Source organism: Ranitomeya variabilis, chromosome 4 (assembly GCF_051348905.1).
Source record: "Ranitomeya variabilis isolate aRanVar5 chromosome 4, aRanVar5.hap1, whole genome shotgun sequence".
Classification (NCBI taxonomy): domain Eukaryota; kingdom Metazoa; phylum Chordata; class Amphibia; order Anura; family Dendrobatidae; genus Ranitomeya; species Ranitomeya variabilis.
The window spans coordinates 692,992,649-693,012,850 of NC_135235.1; the positions used below are offsets into that span (position 1 = coordinate 692,992,649).

Here is a 20,202-nt window from a genome sequence, read left to right on the forward strand (position 1 = left end):
GCGATCAAAATTGCACTGTGTGACGGTACCCTTACACGCCTTGGGCTTAGAAAGACTCAGAGATCACATCCTGGAGTCTGAAGTAATACAGAGCTATGAGCCAGACATTCTGAAAACCACCCAACAGACAAGAGAAAGGACTGCAGCCAATTCATCATGGCACCATCGCGAGGGACACTGATCTAGGATTCTATAGGATACAACCTAGGGGTTTTCGGCTCCGGTTGGAAGGACACAGATCTGATCCAGTGACCATCTCTGCACCATGGATATGTTTGGAGAAAGCCAGGGTTGGGACTCCACAGATGGAGTAGCGACCCTGGGAGCTCTGACATCATGTCAACTGGATTTTGGACCTTGTATGGACTCTATGGACAGTTCTTGGTCATCTCTAGTGTTGAGCGATACCGTCCGATACGTGAAAGTATCGGTATCGGAAAGTATCGGCCGATACCGGCAAAGTATCGGATCTAATCCGATAACGATACCCGATACCAATACAAGTCAATGGGACTCAAGTATCGGACGGTATCCCTGATGGTTCCCAGGGTCTGAAGGAGAGGAAACTCTCCTTCAGGCCCTGGGATCCATATTAATGTGTAAAATAAAGAATTAAAATAAAAAATATTGATATACTCACCTCTCCGACGCAGCCTGCACCTTACCGAGGGAACCGGCAGCCTTCTTTGCTTAAAATGCGCGCGTTTACTGCCTTCCGTGACGTCACGGCTTCTGATTGGTCGCGTGCCGCCCATGTGACCGCGACGCGACGAATCACAAGCCGTGACGTAATTTTCAGGTCCTGAATGCCTAGAATTAGGCATTCAGGACCTGAAAATTACGTCACGGCTTGTGATTGGTCGCGTCGCGGTCACATGGGCGGCACGCGACCAATCACAAGCCGTGACGTAATTTTCAGGTCCTGAATGCCTAGAATTAGGCATTCAGGACCTGAAAATTACGTCACGGCTTGTGATTGGTCGCGTCGCGGTCACATGGGTGGCACGCGACCAATCAGAAGCCGTGACATCACGGAAGGCAGTAAACGCGCGCATTTTAAGCAAAGAAGGCTGCCGGTTCCCTCGGTAAGGTGCAGGCTGCGTCGGAGAGGTGAGTATATCAATATTTTTTATTTTAATTCTTTATTTTACACATTATATCGATCCCGATACCGATTCCCGATACAACAAAAGTATCGGATCTCGGTATCAGAATTCCGATACCGCAAATATCGGCCGATACCCGATACTTGTGGTATCGGAATGCTCAACACTAGTCATCTCCCTATGCTTGTCGTTACCCCTTCTCTGTGCATTCTTCCACAGATGAAGTAGCGACCCTGGGAGCTCTGACATCATGTCATACTGGAAATACATGGAGACGCAGTGATCTTTTATATGCGCCCATGTGACCCTGGGAGCCCTGACATCATGTCATACTGGAAATACGTGGAGACGCAGTGATCTTTTATATGCGCCCATGTACCCATACAATTCCAGGCATGTGGGGAATGTTCTGTTTGCTATTGTGTGCTGTGGTTCAATAAAGTATTGCCACCCTGTTTTACCTTAACCCTGTGTTTGTGTAGTGTATTGCCCACTGGGAGATAGAGCGGGCGTTCAGTGGTATGAGCCGTGGTCCATGCAGTCTTGCTAAAGACAGCCGGGCCAGCGGACGAGAGCACCCACTGACCCCGTGTCTCCGTAACTTTGGTGGCAGCAGTGGGACACTACTCAGCCCGGCGGAACCGGGGGAGCTGCAGGGGACTGGTGTTCTCACACACCATCCAGGGCTCCACAACAAGGGAGGTATACAGATAGACCCAGCAGACCATCGATGAGGCATGCACAGCAGGTTTCGGATGCCACTATATCCAACTCCACCAAATCGGCCTTGGGAAGAGGACCAGAGTAGCTATGTGACCTCAACAAGAAACGGAAACTACAGGAGATGCTCCAGCTTCAACAGATTGAATAGAATTAAGGCAGGAACTACGGAATGCAGAGGAAGCCATGCGTGGACCCAATGGATACCAGTTGTTACTCTTCAATTACGTATGGAGTTTATTTTCGTAAGGAGCATATGGAATATGCTCTAAGGAAACTGAATGATCGGAAGCCTATCATGTCTGGTTAGTTAAGATGGTGGAGGAATGTGAAGAAACCAGATTGTATCTTAATTACCCAGACAGCTACGTTTTTGCAGACCAATAAGAACTGGCTTTTCATCTGTATATTTGCTTGTGCATTTGAGGCCATGTGCACACGTTCAGGATTTTTCGCGTTTTTTCGCTATAAAAACGTGATAAAAACGCGAAAAAAATGCTAACCTATGCCTCCTATTATTTACAGTGTATTCCGCATTTTTTGTGCAAATGTTGCGATTTTTTCCGCGAAAAAATCGCATCGCGGAAAAAAAAGCAACATGTTCATTAAAAATGCGGAATTGCGGGGATTCCGCACACCTAGGAGTCCATTGATCTGCTTATTTCCCGCACGGGGCTGTGCACACCATGCAGGAAGTAAGCAGATTATGTGCAGTTGGTACCCAGGGTGGAGGAGAGGAGACTCTCCTCCACGGACTGGGCACCATATAAGTGGTAAAAAAAAAAGAATTAAAATAAAAAATAGTGATATACTCACCTTCGATGTCTTCCCGCCTCTCAGGTGCATGCTGCCGCTTCGGTTCCTGTAGCTGGTGTGCGGTGAAGGACCTGCGATGACGTCACGGTCCTGTGATTGGTCGAGACCGGTCATGTGACCGCTCACGTGACCGCGACGTCATGGAAGGTCCTGCGTGCACACACCATCTATACGGAACGGACGCCGCTGAGGTCTGCAGGTGAGTATAAGCATTTTTTTTATTTTTTTTATTATTTTTAAACATTCTATCTTTTACTATAGATGCTGCATAAGCAGCATCTATAGTAAAAAGTTGGTCACACTTGTCAAACAGTATGTTTGACAAGTGTGACCAACCTGTCAGTTTTCCAAGCGATGCTACAGATCGCTTGGAAAACTTTAGCATTCTGCAAGCTAATTACGCTTGCAGAATGCTAAAAAAAACGCGAAAAAAACGCAAAAAAAACGCAAAAAAAAAATGTGGATTTCTTGCAGAAAATTTCCGGTTTTCTTCAGGAATTTTCTGCAAGAAATCCAGACGTGTGCACATACCCTGAGTGTTTGTGTCTGGTGGGTCAGGAATACAGACTTGCCAACTGATATACTATCTAACGTGCTGTGTAGGTCTGTAATGGTGACTGTACATTGAGTGTGTTGGGCTTTGTTTATTGATGTGTGCTTATATGCTAATAGTGCTACTTAATCTCATCACCATTGTTTGCCTTATCTTGATGTTGGACTGGGAGACCCTGGGTGATTCTGGGAGTGGCTTACATGCCTTGGGCTTAGAAAGACTCAGAGATCACATCCTGGAGTCTGAAGTAATACAGAGCTACGAGCCAGACATTCTGAAAACCACCCAACAGACAAGAGAAAGGACTGCAGCCAATTCATCATGGCACCATCACGAGGGACACTGATCTAGGATTCTATAGGATACAACCTAGGGGTTTTCGGCTCCGGTTGGAAGGACACAGATCTGATCCAGTGACCATCTCTGCACCATAGATATGTTTGGAGAAAGCCAGGGTTGGGACCCGCTGGTCGCCTGGTTCCATGGAGATGGTCAGATAAGCCAGGTGGTGACTCTCATGTCAACTGGCTTTGGACCTTGTATGGACTCTACGGACAGTTCTTGGTCATCTCCCTATGCTTGTCGTTACCCCTTCTCTGTGCGTTCATCCAGAGATGGAGTAGCGACCCTGGGAGCTCTGACATCATGTCATATTGGAAATACATGGAGACGCAGTGATCTTTTATATGCGCCCATGTGACCCTGGGAGCCCTGACATCGTGTCATACTGGAAATACGTGGAGACGCAGTGATCTTTTATATGCGCCCATGTACCCATACAATTCCAGGCATGTTGGGAGTGTTCTGTTTGCTATTGTGTGCTGTGGTTCAATAAAGTATTGCCACCGTTTTACCTTAACCCTGTGTTTTCTGTGTAGTGTATTTCCCACTGGGAGATAGAGCGGGCGTTCAGTGGTATGAGCCGTGGTCCATGCAGTCTTGTTAAAGACAGCCGGGCCAGCGGACGAGAGCACCCACTGACCCCGCGTCTCCGTAACAGCGGCAAAATCCCTCTATTGATTGGAAGACGAAAGAATTGCAGTTTCCAAGTAAACAGACATCATCTGGAGAATTAACTTCAGTCAGGTCAGCAATTACAATTGAGTTAAAATTACCAATTGAATTTCAAGATTTTGCGGATGTATGCGATTAAAAAAGTGCAGACAAATTGCCACCGCACCGACCATACGACTGCCCTGTGGAACTACTCCCTGGTGCCCGCGATTCCATTTGGGAATATTTATCCCTTGTCTGGACCTGAATTGAAAGCTCTTAAAGGGCCACTGTCACCCCCCTCCAGCCGTTATAAACTAAAAGAGCCACCTTGTGCAGCAGTAATGCTGCATTCTAACAAGGTGGCTCTTTTAGTTTTAGGTTCAAGCATACCCCAAATAAAACGTTTTTATACTTAGCCACAATTCCTGTCTCTAGCCAGGTAGGCGGGTCCTCACTCCCCAGCTTGGCCAGCTCCTCTGCCATCACTCACATCTTCCTGCGCTTTCGGCGCCACCCCCTCAGCGCTGTTATCGTTTCAGATCCGGCGCCTGCGCTGTGTACTGGTGTCCTGCGCAGACGCAGTAAGCTCTGGCCGTCTGATGTAATGGCTGATACCAGAGAACAAAAGACATCCACAGAACACCAGGATGGATCTGCTGCACAGCAAATAGCTGTAGGACCTGCGATGATGTCACTGCCATGTGATTAGGGCAATCACATGGCAGTGACGTCATCGCAGGTCCTACAGCTATTTGCTGTGCAGCAGATCCATCCTGGTGTTCTGTCGATGTCTTTTGTTCTCTGGTATCAGCCATTACATCAGACGGCCAGAGCTTACTGCGTCTGCGCAGGACACCAGTACACAGCGCAGGCGCCGGATTTGAAACGATAACAGCGCTGAGGGGGCGGCGCCGAAAGCGCAGGAAGATGTGAGTGACGGCAGAGGAGCTGGCCAAGCTGGGGAGTGAGGACCCGCCTACGTGGCTAGAGACAGGAATTGTGGCTAAGTATAAAAACGTTTTATTTGGGGTATGCTTGAACCTAAAACTAAAAGAGCCACCTTGTTAGAATGCAGCATTAATGCTGCACAAGGTGGCTCTTTTAGTTTATAACGGCTGGCGGGGGGTGACAGTGGCCCTTTAAAGAGTATATTGATGAGAACTTAGCGAAGGGATTTATACGACCATCTTCCTCCCCAGCAGGTGCCCCAATCTTCTTTGTCAAAAAGAAGGCTGGCTCTCTCCGCCCATGTATTGACTACCGTGAACTTAACAAGGTTACTATTAGAAACTCTTATCCACTTCCACTAATTCCCGAATTACTCGAGAGGGTGCGACACGCCAAGATCTTCACAAAATTAGATCTCCGTGGTGCCTACAATTTAGTATGGATTCGCCCCGGGGACGAGTGGAAAACAGCTTTCCGGTCACGTTATGGACATTTTGAGTATCTCGTTATGTCTTTTGGTCTGCGCAATGCACCGGCTACATTCCAACATCTGGCAAATGATATTTTTAGGGACATACTCAATATTTTTGTTGTGATTTATTTGGATGACATTTTAATTTTTTCCAGCAATATCGAGGATCACCAGCGGCATGTGAGAATGGTTCTGGATCGTTTACGGCAACACCATTTATTCATCAAACTGGAGAAATGTGAGTTTCACAAAACGGAAATACAATTTCTGGGCTATGTTATTTCTCCCCAGGGCCTCAGCATGGATGCGAGCAAGACACAAGCTATTCAAGAGTGGCCAATTCCCAGGTCTGTGAAGGAGGTCCAACGATTCATTGGATTTGCCAATTTTTACAGGCGGTTCATGAAAAACTTCGGAGATCGTCGCACCCATCACTCAATTGACTCGGAAGAAGACGCCGTTTGTTTGGTCACCACAGGCACAACTAGCATTTTCTAAATTGAAGGCTAAATTTACTTCGGCCCCTATTCTCTTGCATCCAGACCCAGATCGGGCCTTCATAGTGGAAGTCGACGCCTCGGACTGTGCTATAGGTGCATACTCTCGCAGAAAACAGGTGAGAAAGATCTTCTACACCCTTGTGCTTTTCTCTCCCAAAAGTTGTCACCTGCAGAAAAGAATTATGACATTGGGAATAAAGAGTTGTTGGCGATTATAGCCGCCTTCAAAGAATAGAGGCATCTGCTACAGGGAGCATCCCAACAGACTGTTGTGCTCACGGATCACCGAAATCTTGAATTCATGAGGTCGGCAAGGTGTCTAAAACCCAGACAAGCTTGGTGGAATCTGTTTTTTAATCAATTTGATTTCATTATTTCCTATAGACCAGGCTTTCGCAATGGGAAGGCCGACGCTCTATCCAGGATTCATTCGGATGACGTAACCTCAGCTTCGCCTTCAAGGACCATACTATCAGAATGAAACTTTGTAAGTGTGCTGCATAATCAAGATCTATTAAAGGATATTAAGGAGGCCTACGACACAGATTCACTCCTAATTAAACCACCTAATCAGGTAAATTTAACCTTGAAAAACGGCCTATGTCCCAGAAACAATGAAATTAAGAGTATTGAAACTGATGCATGACTCTAAGATCGCTGGTCATAGAGGAGTTCAGAAAACTCAAGAATTTGTGTCTCGTTTCTTTTGGTGACCAACTTTCCAAAAAGACGTGCGACTGTACGTGTCGTCATGTGAGGTATGTGCCAGATCAAAAGTTCCTCGCTCCTTGCCTACTGGACTATTGATAATAAAGCAATATCTGTATGTGGAGTGCAAGTCCTACAGATGAATCCACTGTTATTTATACAAATCAAAGCAAAAAAGTGGAAAATAAAACATAACTTTTAATACTATAAAGTCATAAAAGGCAATTCATCACCCAGTGAACATACAAGACGGGGCCAAGTCACTGCCATATCAAATGGACTCTCTGAAAAAAATGACAAGCCCTAAAACAGGATTAAAAGATCCCAACAATTATGTGGAATCAAACTGAACCAGAGTATACAGTGACCATACAAAGATATTGTTGGTTAGTCACTAACTCTGTATCTGCAGACGCATATGATAATAGTACACAGTAATAAACATTTGTACAAAGTAATCACTGTAACTAGAAAAGAAAACGGAACGGTCTCACCAATTCCATGAAGAGGGCACACGGAGCACCGAGTATTCCCCAGTCAGGTAAATAGCCGGTTACTGATGGGATGACAGTCCCTATGTCAAACCCTACGGGGCTACAATAGTCTATCCCCAGAGCTCCTGCCCTTACAAGGGCAGTCCACAGCTACCCCTGTATAGTTATAACATCAGTAACCGGCTATTTACCTGACTGGGGAATACTCGGTGCTCCGTGTGCCCTCTTCATGGAATTGGTGAGACCGTTCCGTTTTCTTTTCTAGTTACAGTGATTACTTTGTACAAATGTTTATTACTGTGTACTATTATCATATGCGTCTGCAGATACAGAGTTAGTGAATAACCAACAATATCTTTGTATGGTCACTGTATACTCTGGTTCAGTTTGATTCCACATAATTGTTGGGATCTTTTAATCCTGTTTTAGGGCTTGTCATTTTTTTCAGAGAGTCCATTTGATATGGCAGTGACTTGGCCCCGTCTTGCATGTTCACTGGGTGATGAATTGCCTTTTATGACTTTATAGTATTAAAAGTTATGTTTTATTTTCCACTTTTTTGATTTGATTTGCCTACTGGACTATTGCAACCTCTTACTATCTCATCTCGTCCCTGGGGGTCTATATCAATGGACTTTTTCGTAGAGTTGCCTACATCCCAAGGGAAGAGCATGATTCTAGTAGTAGTTGATCGATTAACCAAAGCTGCTCATTTCATTCCTTATACCGGGTTACTGACAGCCAAACAGACTGCGGATCTTATCGTACAAAATATTTTTCGATTACATGGAGTCCCGGATGAAGTAATATCTGCTCGAGGGGTCCAATTTACTTCAAAATTTTGCAAAGTTTTTGTGCTGCTCTGGACATCAAGGTAAATTTGAAATCTGCTTTCCATCCGCAGTCTAATGGCCAAACTGAACGGACCAATCAAACTTTGGAGCAATATCTGCGTTGCTATGTGTGTCACTTACAAGATGATTGGGTGAGTCTGCTTCCACTGGCTGAATTCACGTACAATAACTCACAGATTGCATCTACCAAAATGTCTCAATTTTTTGCTAATAAGTGATATCATCCCAGCATTCCTCCTCGACTTCCGATAGACATGTCTGTACCTGCGGTAGCCGACTGCATTTCATCCCTGCAGCGGAATCTGGAAGTTCTGAAGCAGATGCTGGCCACAGCACAAGAAAGATACAAGAAGGCAGCAGACAGATTCCGTAAACCAGTACCCACATATAAGGTAGGAGACATGGTTGGCTCTCAATAAAGAACTTGAAACTCAGAGTTCCAAAAACTAAATTGGGGCAAAAATATGCTGGTCCGTACAAGATCAGTAGCATAGTAGTGAGTTCGGTAGCCTGCCGACTCAAGTTGCCTAATTCTTTAAAAATACAGCCTGTCTTTCATGTTTCCCTGCTTAAACCGGTAGTGGCAAATCCTTTCTTCGGGAACACATCTGCTCCTCCTGATCCAATTCTCATAGATGGGCAGGAGGAATTCATCATGGAGAAGATCATCGATTCTCGGATTCATAGGGGACGACTTCAGTATCTGGTAAAGTGGCAAGGATATTCGTCTGAGGAGAATTCCTGGGAACCTCTAGAAAATATTCACGCTCCTCGTCTGATCAGACAGTTCCACAGCAGATACCCCAATAAACCAGATATAAGAACATCCAGAGGACATCTTTAAAGAGGAGAGTAATGTAAGGACTGAGACTGCATACCTGTTTTTGTCTGTTCTTGTCCTTAGTTCTGTTGGATTCTGCCCTTACCCAAGATGGAGTGGCTGGCTTCACGGGGGCCATCTTGTTTCCTGTCTGATACTCCTTGTTTCCTGTCTGCTACATATATAAAGGAATTCTGCACACTATACCTTGCTTGTGTATCTTGTATCTCACTTGCTGCCAAGCGCAAGGACTTGCAGCCTGCTTGTTTCTTCTACTCATCGGGATACCCCACTTGCTTCTGGATCTACGTACCTCCGGAAAGACTCTGTTACTCTTCACCTGCTCTGCACCCACCTCTGCTACAGTCTGCCCCTCTGCTAGGAGCCAGCCCAGGCTCTGACCTCTGGATACTGCATTGCTGGACTTGAACTTGCACCCTCGGTCTGTACTTCTAATATCTGCATATTCTTGAGACTGTTTACTTGTTTATCTGTAAAGCTGCAGTTTGCATCAGTTATCTGAAGTTCATCATCCTACAATAATATATATCTTGAACTGTGATATACTGTTTGTCATCATTCTGACTCACGTCATCGGTCTCCATAGAACATTAGCATAATCTTATTACAGTGAGAGGAAGATTGGTGGATTTATCTGTGACTGTTGCTTGGGTTTGTAAGAGTGATAATTCCCTTTCCTTCTCCTACTTTGCTTTTTTCACATCCTCCACACTCAGGTGTATTTCTCTGTTATATATGAGTGAATATTTTTATGCCTGATATTTTCAGTTACCCTTGTTTGTGTTGCCTTGTTCATCTATTTGATGTACTGCACTGCACAACTGCTCCCCTTTTCCCTTTGTGGGGGAAGGGAACAGACGGAGGGCCGATTCAAGAGATAAGGCAAAGTACATGGCCCCAGCATCTTCACCTTCAGAAGTAAACCGGGGAACAGGGTAAGCTAGGGTGCCCTTTAGCGTTAGGGACAGGGAATGAGCCCCTGTCCCGGGTCACCCGACATCCAAGTCATGTTTCTGAACATGAATCCGAAAGTGCCAAATTTACTGTATGTTTGGCAATCATTTTCTGAACATATTCTCTTATCTCCACTACCTATCCATAAATTCAGGCTTTAAAAAGAGGTATTCACATCTACTCAGAAATTCAGACTTCAGCCAAAGAGAGGTATTCACACTAGACACATAGGTTCCCAGCAGTTTTGAGACCACTTTATCGTTGGCTGCTGGGCATGCATTAATTGGCCAAATTATGTACTAAGCATCTTAATTTTTTCAATTTGATGGGAGAGTAGTAGTCCCATCAGCCGATGCCAGTGACCGGAGGTAAATTTTTTACGTACAGTCACTGCTGCAGGCTCACCCTGTCATTTGCATGAGAGTCGCAGCTCTCTGACCAGCTGTAATGATTTAGCCACCGATTAGAGGCCGTGTCTGCCGCACTGTCATGTACTGTTCTTGACAGCATGGCAAATACCTGGTGTTCGGGCCTCCTATTCAAGTGAAAGGGTTCCGTATTCAGGTACTGTTTTTAACTGTTCGGTCGAACCCTGAACATCTAGGGGTTCGCCCATCACAACTCATGACCGCGTATAGCCCATTTGGGATCTTTTAATAATAATAATAATAATAATAATAATCTTTATTTATATAGCGCCAACATATTCCGCAGCACTTTACAATTAAGCGGGGACTTATACAGACAAATTCAATACAAGTTAAGACAGACAAATTCAATACAAGTTAAGACAATTTAAACAGTGACATTAGGAGTGAGGTCCCTGCTCGCAAGCTTACAATCTACAAGGAAATGGGGGGACACAATAGGTGCAAAGTGCTTGTTATTTCAGGTCTGGCAATTATAATACATAGGGATTTTCATACAAAGCTGCATGATCCGGTCATCAGCCCGTGTGTTTAAGTGCAATAGTCAAGTATCAAGTGCAGTTATCATGTGCATGGAGGGTGTGGAGACAGATGAATAGTAGGGTGCATATTCAGAGTGATATTTGGAAGGAGGGAACAGGGCAAAATTAGTTTACTGAGTAGTTGATGTGGTAGGCTTGTTTGAAGAGATGGGTTTTTAGAGCGCGCTTGAATAGGTCGGGGCTAGGTATCAGTCTGATCGTCTGGGGAAGTGCATTCCAGAGAGCTGGTGCAGCACGAGAGAAGTCGTGTAGACGGAGGTGTGAGGTTCGGATTACGGGGAATGTTAGCCTTAGGTCGTTTGTAGAACGGAGGGCACGTGTAGGGCAATAGACAGAGATGAGAGAGGAGATATAAGGCGGTGCAGAACTGTGGAGGGCTTTGTGGGTGAGAGAGAAGAGTTTATACTGGACCCTGTAGCGAATGGGTAGCCAGTGTAATGACTGGCACAAGATGGAGGCATCGGTGAAGCGGTTAGACAGAAATATGACCCTGGCTGCCGCATTCAAGATGGATTGGAGAGGAGAAAGTTTGGTAAGAGGGAGACCGATCAGAAGAGAGTTGCAGTAGTCCAGACGAGAATGAATAAGAGCGACAGTAAGAGTCTTAGCAGTTTCAAGGGTGAGAAAAGGTCGGATTCTGGAGATGTTTTTAAGATGCAGGTGACAAGAGCGAGTGAGTGATCGGATATAGGGAGTAAAGGAAAGTTCGGTGTCGAATATCACCCCAAGACAGTGGGCATGCTGCTTGGGAGTTATGGTTGAACCCTCTAGGGTAATTTCGATGTTGGGTAGAGAGAGGTTAAATATTTTAGTCAGGTGAGTGGTGACCACTGGTGAGAGAGACTGCAGGAGAGGTGAAGGAATGGGGTCACTGTTGCAGGTTGTAGGCTGAGCAGAAGCGAGGAGCTTGGAAACTTCTTCTTCTGAGACAGGCTCAAAGATGTCTAGTGAGCTTGAGGTGCGGAGAAGGGGATCCAGGCACTGAGGAGATTGCGCTGAGATATCCAGATGGATGTGGTTGATTTTTTCTAGGAAGTAAGTGGCCAGATCCACTGAGATTGGTGATGGGGGCCTGTACTTTAGGTTTCAGGAGGGAGTTTAAGGTTTCAAAAAGTCGTTTTGGGTTGTTGGATAGTGAGGTGATGAGGGTGGTGAAGTAGGATTGTTTGGCCACATAAAGGGCAGAGTTATAGGTTTTGAGCATGAACTTATAGTGGATGAAGTCTTCTGATAAGAGAGACTTTCTCCACTGCCGCTCTGCACACCTTGAACAACGCTGAAGAAAGCGTGTTTGCTTAGTGTGCCAGGGCTGCCGTTGTCTGTCGGGTCTTTCTGCGTGTAGAAGGTGCTGCTTCATCTAGGGCATTCTTCAGTGTATTATTGAAGTGTGACAATGCTAAGTCTGGGCAGGAGAGGAAGGAGATGGGGGCTAAAGATGTGTGGAGATTGTCCATAAGCTGCTGGGTATTAATGGAACGTGTATTTCGATAAGTGTGGTAAGTGGGGGTGTCCCGAGTGAGGAGACAATTCTTGACAGAGAAGGAAAGAAGGTTGTGGTCTGAAAGAGGGAGAGGGGAGTTAGTAAAGTCGTGCAGCGATCCGGGACGGGAGAAAACCAGGTCCAGAGTATTCCCGTCCTCATGCGTAGGAGAATTAGTAAACTGTGAGAGGCCGAATGAAGAAGTTAGAGAAAGAAGATGAGGCAGATTGGGAGAGGGGATAATTGATGGGGATGTTAAAGTCTCCCATGATGAGGGTGGGGATGTCACAAGATAGAAAGTGAGTAAGCCAGGTGGCAAAGTGGTCTAGAAACAGGCGGGAGGAGCCTGGAGGGCGGTAAACAACCGCCACCCGCAAGGAGAAGGGCTTAAAGAGTCTGACGGTGTGGACTTCAAAGGAAGGAAATGTAAGTGAGGGAACCAGGGGATGACCTGGAAAGCACATTGTGCTGAAAGGAGCAAACCAACACCCCCACCCTGTCTGTTTTCAGGTCTGATGGTATGTGAAAACTTCAGCCCACCAAATGAGAGAGCGGCAGCAGCGGTGGTGTTTGAATGTTGGATCCAGGTTTCTGTAATAGCCAGAAGGTTAAGGGAATTAGAGAGGAAAAGATCGTGAATGTAAGTTAGTTTGTTACACACAGACCGAGCATTCCAGAGTGCACATTGGAAAGCTATAGGAGAAGGCATGCACTGAATGTTAATAAGATTAGCAGGGTTTCTATATGCAGCTGGAGGAGAGTAAAGTAAGCTGGTGGAGGGGGGGCCAGGGTTCGGGGAGATGTCACCTGCAACTAGTAGAAGGAGAAAAAACAGAAAGAGCAGGTGGTGGGATGATTTGTATGAACGTTTTGAGTGCTGCATGGCGGTAGTGGCTGGTTTGGAGTGGGTAAGAAATGTCAGTAGAGCCTCAGCGTTATACATGGGAGAGGGGAGAAGGGAGGGGTGGATATAGAGTGAGTGCCCAGAATGTGTTGAAGGGCGGGCGAGTTGTGAGTAGGCAGAAGTAAAAACCAATAAGAAGCAGATTGATATGATCAATGCATAATGTATTATGACTGACCAAGACTGATTGTTTGTTAAACTTATGCACCTTACCTGTCTCCTGCCCTGTCCAACTGCCATTGTATAACTGCCATGCACTTTATACCGTTGCACTTAATATCTGTTGCACACGCGAACCCGCACGCGTACTATCCCAGCCAGACTAAATATATATGAAATGAAGTGACTGCTAGCATCAGAAACCAAATGGCCACAATCTTTTCCCAACATCACTCCACCAAACCCGCCACTTGTGACCAAACAAAATTCCGCCACCCCCCACTTAACGCTAATTATGCAATAAAAACATAACATGTTAATTCTTTGGATAATTTTGGCCACAGCGGCCAGTTTATTAACAAACAAAAATAATTATTATAATTATAACAAAACATCTGAAAACTTGAGGGGGAGGGTTCTTGGAACTAAAAGATCTGGCATCATATATGTATAGGCAAAAAATGCCCCAAACTTTTTAACCAACACTTTTTTACCCTCAGCCGTGACCACCAGTTCGAGGGCACAATGTAAGCCTTTTCAGGGCAGACCAAAAACCCCAAAGCTGCCGAGGACAATCCCCATCCAGAGCCCGTAACCACAAGCCAGATCAACCCCCATCCAATTGACCTTCCTCCAATAACACATCAACTCCAAGAACCCGCCCCCCCGCCAACCACGAACAGCCCTGACCACCTCAGGCTCGTGAGTGCCCCACCACAGCCAGCGCCCTTTCGACTCCCTCCTGCAGGGCGAGCGCCCACAAATCAACACCGATATCATTCAGGTGCACACCATCCTCTCTCCAAAAATTGCCGACCCCAGCCTCCAACTCAAAATGCCTCACCGCAATTCCCCCATTCCTGGATACAAACTTCGCCACTGCCCTGTTAAGTTTTATCCTGGCCCTATTAATGCCTTTCAAGGATCGAGCCAAACTCCATTGCTTCCTAGGCACGATGTCAGACCCCACCGTGAGAACTCCTGGATAAGAGACCCACAATCTCAAAAAATCAAAACAGATGTCTCTAATCAGTTCCCTAACCGGTTTCGCACCCAAATCATTCCCCCCCATGTGCACCAGTAAAATATCCGGAGCTCTATCCAAACGCGCGGCCCGGGAAAATTATGGCAACACCCTGTTCCATAGCATGCCCTGAAACCCCAACCATCGAATCACTACAGTATCACGGCTAAAACCTAGCTGCCTGCCATCTGGCCTGATGTCGGCCCACGCTGCACCCCAAAACACGAACCAATGTCCAAAAATCCAGGTCAATAGCGGGGGACGACCTAAAAAACAGAAAACAATTACATACCAGAATAACTCAATACACCCCAAAAACACCTAACGATGCACGTAAGTCAAATAACGATTAGAATTCCATCTCCCAATCCGTTTAATCACTTCGGCTCCTAGACCCAAAACGTCTGCCTCTGTAGCAGCCCCAATTCTAAAAAAGTGAGACCCGAAGGACCCACAATCAAATCCCAACTCAGTCAAAATCTTTTTTAAAACCGCCGAAAATTGAAAACGTGACAGAAAGGTCCCGTCTTGGTGACAAAGCAGCGGCCCCGATCTACCAGACAACAGACTCCAGTACTCCTCCAAACAACGTTGCGGGCACATCAAACATCCATCGACCCTCCCTAAGACCACCCGCTTACCCTTTCCATACCTGTCAGTTTTGGACCGCCGAATCAAAAAATAAATACCTCCTGCCCAAAATTCAACGTCCTCTGCCAACAAACCTTCTGCCCTAAGTTTGCTAGGAGACACCAGCTTCCCCAATCTCAAAGCCCCAAAGAGCGCCCAAGAATAAGCCAACCTAAACAGGGAGGCTTCGAAATGAGAACAACAAATTCTCCCAACTACGTAACCCAACCTCGTTAACAAGCTGAACGAAATGGGTCTGCGCTTGTCAACACTAACGTTCCCGCTATGAAAACCCTTCGGAGCCTGTGTTATCAGAAAGTTTTTGGTAATATCGACCGATCCCTGCAGCTTAAAACCAAAAGCCAAGCCTGCCATAAATGTATTCACTTTTGATACGGACCAACCCCACTCCGCCGCTTTGCCCACCAAAAACAATATCACCAGGGTCCTGTCACTGTCGGATTCCACCCCTCCCCATTGACCAGACCAGCTTTCCCAGATCTCCCAAGCTGATTTGTAAGCTAGCCACGTTGAGCTCGAGACTGAGGACTGAATCAACCGACCTCCTCGTCCGCAACAATTTTCCACAAACGTGAAGGGCATACCACTCCTGAGGCGTCCACGTCTGGCGCCAACTCCCAGAACCATTCCAACTGTGAACGAGACAAAGCATCTGCTATTGAATTTTGCACACACGGTACGTGTACCGCAGAAATGTATGCATTCAATTCCAAACATCGCAACACCAGCTCCCTAATCAATCTAATCACCGGGGGAGAGGAAGAAGTTAGACTATTGATAATAGAGACCACGCTTAGATTATCACAGTGAAAACTGACCTTCCGATTTTGAAAAATGTCACCCCAAATCACAACTGATACCACAATTGGGAACAATTCTAACAGTGCAAGATTCTTGTTGAAACCCTGTTTCTGCCAACCATCCGGCCACAACCCGGCACTCCACCGACCTCCACAATACACACCGTATCCCACCAAACCGGCTGCGTCCGTGTAAATCTCGAAATCAAAATCATTCACAGTTTCCAGCTGAATCAACGATCTACCATTGTAATTTGATAAAAAAACGCTGCCAAACAACCAAATCTTCTCTATGCTAATTAGTTAAACGAACAAAATGATGTGCCGCCCTGATTCCGGCCATCGCCAACGACAACCTATGGCAAAAAATCCTACAAATGGGCATAATCTGGCACGCAAAGTTCAAACGTCCCAAAAGGGACTGCAACTCCTTTAAAGTCGCCTTACGCAATCGACCAATCCTGTGTACTTCCTGTACCAGCAACAAAAGCTTATCCTCAGGCAACCTACACTCCATTTTCTCTGAAAAAAACTCAAAACCTTGCCAACGGCACGCCAAAGAGCCTAGCCATCCACTTCATGGTAGCCAACAAATTCCTGCATATGGCAGAGCCCGGGGGACCAATAAACAAAAAGTCATCCAAATAATGAATGGTGGAAGGAACTCCGGTAACGTCCCTAATCACACATTCAAGAAAAGTGCTAAACGTCTCAAACAATGAACAAGAAATCGAACAGCCCATAGGCAAACATCTATCTAAATAAAAACCACCATTCCAAAAACAACCCAGCTAAGGAATGCTATTTGGGTGAACCGGGAGCAACCGAAAAGCCGATTCAATATCCGTCTTAGCTAATAAAGCCCCTTTACCATACCACCGTACCCATTGTACTGCTGCGTCAAATGAAGTGTACACCACTGAACATAACTCCTCATCTATGCCGTCATTAACTGACCTACCCCGTGGATATGACAAATGCTGGATCAAGCGAAACTTGTTCGGCTCCTTCTTAGGCACCACCCCTAATGGTGAAACAATCGTGCCTTCAGTCGGCAAAGAACTAAATGGCCCAGCCATCGTACCCAGTTCCACCTCCTTCGCCAACTTACTGCTGACCACCGCAGCATGCAGATCTGCTGACCTCAAATTCTTGGTAGTAAAAGGAACCGCATGATTAGGAGCCAGAATCCGAAAACCATCAGAAAACCCGCGTAAAAAAATTCCCACCTTTTCTTGATCCGGGTATCTATTTAGATAAGGGGCCATCTTTTGAAGCCTCACTGGGGTCTCCCCCTTGACTGCCACCCACTCCAGGCTTACCCCTTGCTTTCTTGAAACATTTAGATGCTCCGTGAGAGCCTCCGTTGCAATGGGAACAAACATGCTTAAATTTGCAGGAGTTCCCGTACTTACATTGGCCGTCATTAAACTGCCAACATGTTCCTGACTTCTCTTTCCCTCCCTGGGCCCTCTGCCCTCCGCTGCCATGTCCTAACTGTTGGTTGCCGGCGCCACCGCTCCCATGAAAGGACTGCCCATACCTCATGGGGCCATGACTTTCAACCAAAGTCCAATGACCTTTTGATCCCATTTGATTTCTGGCCTAACCGCCTTCCTCTGATGGAACTGCTCGTTATAACGCAGCCACGCCTGACCCCCATAGGTACGATGTGCCTCGCCTATCGAGTCAAAGTAACAAAAAAGACCTGAACAGTTGTCTGGAAATTTCTAGCCTATTACACTAGCCAGTATCACAAAAGCCTGTTGCCAATTAACGAAAGTTTGCGGAATCAACTGCCACCTCCTCTTCTCCTCCTCCTTTTTACTATCCTCCTTCTTACCCTTGTCCAAGTTAAACTTTTCTAAAGGAAGGAGGGAGAAAATCTCCACATACTCATCCTTCCAAATTTTCTCCTTCACCTCCTTCTTCAGATGCGCACCAAGCGGACCCTCAAAGCATACATACACCTCCCCTTTCGCTCTGATGTCCAACTTTACTGTATCCCCCTTATCTTTCTCGGTCTGCACTGACACCGATACACTGGCGGATGACGCCTGTGCCGACCCCCCTGGCCTTGCTGTGTCGCTCACCACCCACGATCCAATACCCAAACCATGTAACCAGGCTCCCAGCGGTGAGCCCCCAGCCCCTTCCGCAACTCCCCCTTCTAGACTTCTCAAAAATGCGACACCCCAGCCAGAATATCGCTAATTCTCGACACCACAGGGCCCCCCACCCCCGCTAGCGCGCCGATGTCAGCTGCTGCACCCTGACTTCCCCCAACCTCACCTAACCAACCCTCCGACGGTGACAAACGAGACATGGACATATACTCACGAGGCTGCGCGGGTGCTGTGTCTCCACCAGCTGGACATCCAGACTCTTGCTGTTCTCCATCCACCGGCTGCTCGCTCCCCACGTCGTCCTCTTGCTGCTCCAGGCCCACACCCCTGGCCTCCACGTCACCAGGATGGACCGAAGCAGGGGATCCTTGCCGCTCCCTCGACCATCTGATGGACCTGGATCTGTAAGCAGTAGCAGCCTCCCGTAGCCTGCCGCCCGTCAGTGCGCTGCTGTCATGCCCAGATAGAGAGCCCGGCAAAGCATCTGGAGGCTGCCTGCCCTGCTCTGCCTGCCGCTCCGCGTGTCAGGTGCCCTTCCTCTGGCTGTTCCCCGGGTATCTGCGGCCGCAGACACCGCCGGACTTCTTCTTGCAGCTGTTGCAGCTGCCTGCCTCCCTCTCACCGCCGCTGGCCGGGCCACACTCTCCGGTGCTTCGCCGGCACTGCTAGGCCCTCTCCTGGCCTGCACCAGCCCCCGGCGCAGGCCGAACTTCCAGTGCGGCCTGCATTTCCGGCGAAGCCTGGCTGGCCGCAGTGCTCCTTGTCTCAGTGGTGCGCCGCCGGCAGAGTGGGTGCCTGGATTCCTGCCGGATGTGGAGCCAGGCGGGCCGGCTGCAGCCCACGACGCGATCTCCGGCGATAGCCGCTCAGGGGGCCTGGTCCTCCGTGTCCTGCTGCCCCGCTGACCTGCATCGCCCAGCAAGGAAGCCAGCTGCTCCTGGAGCCAGCCGTCCCTTCGCGATCTTGCCATGTCCCGCAGCCTGTCTACCAAGATATCAACAGACTCCATGGTAAGTCTGTCCAAAGGAGGGGGGTGTTAGGAATCGAGTTTCCTCTGCTGCACAGGGGGAATCTCGATCCGTGTCTGCTGCGGTCTCCCATTCTGCATCGGCCGCAGTGGAGCCTGCTCAGCGGGGACGTCGGTCCCAGCGTCTCACTGAGACCGATACTGTGCAAAGGGTTACTGCTGCCTCTCCGGGCTCTGCTTTGTATGCTGCACTGATCTGCGGCGAGCAGGCTTTTCTGGGACTAAGTCCTGCTTTGCACACACTGATCATGCCCAGGGTAAGATCTCTCAGTGGAGATCAAGGGTCACATGCTCAGGTACTGCAGCCAAATCTATTGGTCCTTTTAGGAAGGTCCTGTAGGTGTGCAGGCTCTGTGGCAGCCTCTCATTGGTCCTTCTAGGAAGGTCCTGTATGTGCTGCAGCTATTTAAGGCTCGCATGGCCGCACGGCCATGCACTAGTATCTTCCTAAGTTATGTGCTTTGCGCCAGTGTGGTCATGTGTTTGTATGTGTTCAGGGACCCGGCTGAAATAAGCCCCTAGAATGCTGGCACCTCCGGCGAGGAGATTGTGTTTGTGTGTATTTAGGGACCTGGCTGAAATAAGCCCCTAGAATGCTGGCACCTCCGGCGAGGAGTTTTGTGTGCATGCATGACCACTGACTGCTCTCATTTGGGTAGTTAGCCTGTGCCTCTGTGAAAGTCTAACAGGGCACAGAGCTTTGCTTTCTCAGCCACTCTGTGAAGCTAAGAGAGCTGGTTCATACCGCCATATAGTGCTGCCATTTACTTAGCAGCAGGTTCTTTCCTGCATGGTGGATCCCGAGTTGCGAACGCACCAATCCCATCTAATAAATATATTCGGTGGGTTCCGCCAACCCTAACTATACTATCGATCTGGCTAAGTAATGGCGGATGAACAGCGATTGCAGGGGTACATCCAGCTGCTGGAGGGCCGGTTGGCGTCTCTTGAGCGTGCAACCTCGGCGGTGGATGTTACCGTAATAGCTGTTCAGGCTGCTAGCATGGCTGCAGCAGCTTTACCCACTGCCACCTCTGTTCCGACCTTATCTCACCTCCCATTGCCTGAGAGATACTCTGGGGACAGTAAGTCCTGTAGG

At 47.5% G+C, this 20,202-nt stretch overlaps 1 protein-coding gene and 1 long non-coding RNA gene across 2 annotated transcripts in view; one reads left to right on the forward strand and one right to left on the reverse strand.

The window, feature by feature from the left end:
- Positions 1 to 20,202, reverse strand: part of LOC143767646 (uncharacterized) — a 383,745-nt gene that overhangs the window by 178,994 nt on the left and 184,549 nt on the right. The window lies entirely within an intron of this gene.
- LOC143767718 (uncharacterized) lies at positions 5,368 to 9,539 on the forward strand. Its single transcript, XR_013213751.1, has 4 exons — positions 5,368 to 6,227; positions 6,496 to 6,685; positions 8,218 to 8,559; positions 8,749 to 9,539. It is a non-coding gene; the product is annotated as an uncharacterized LOC143767718 (long non-coding RNA).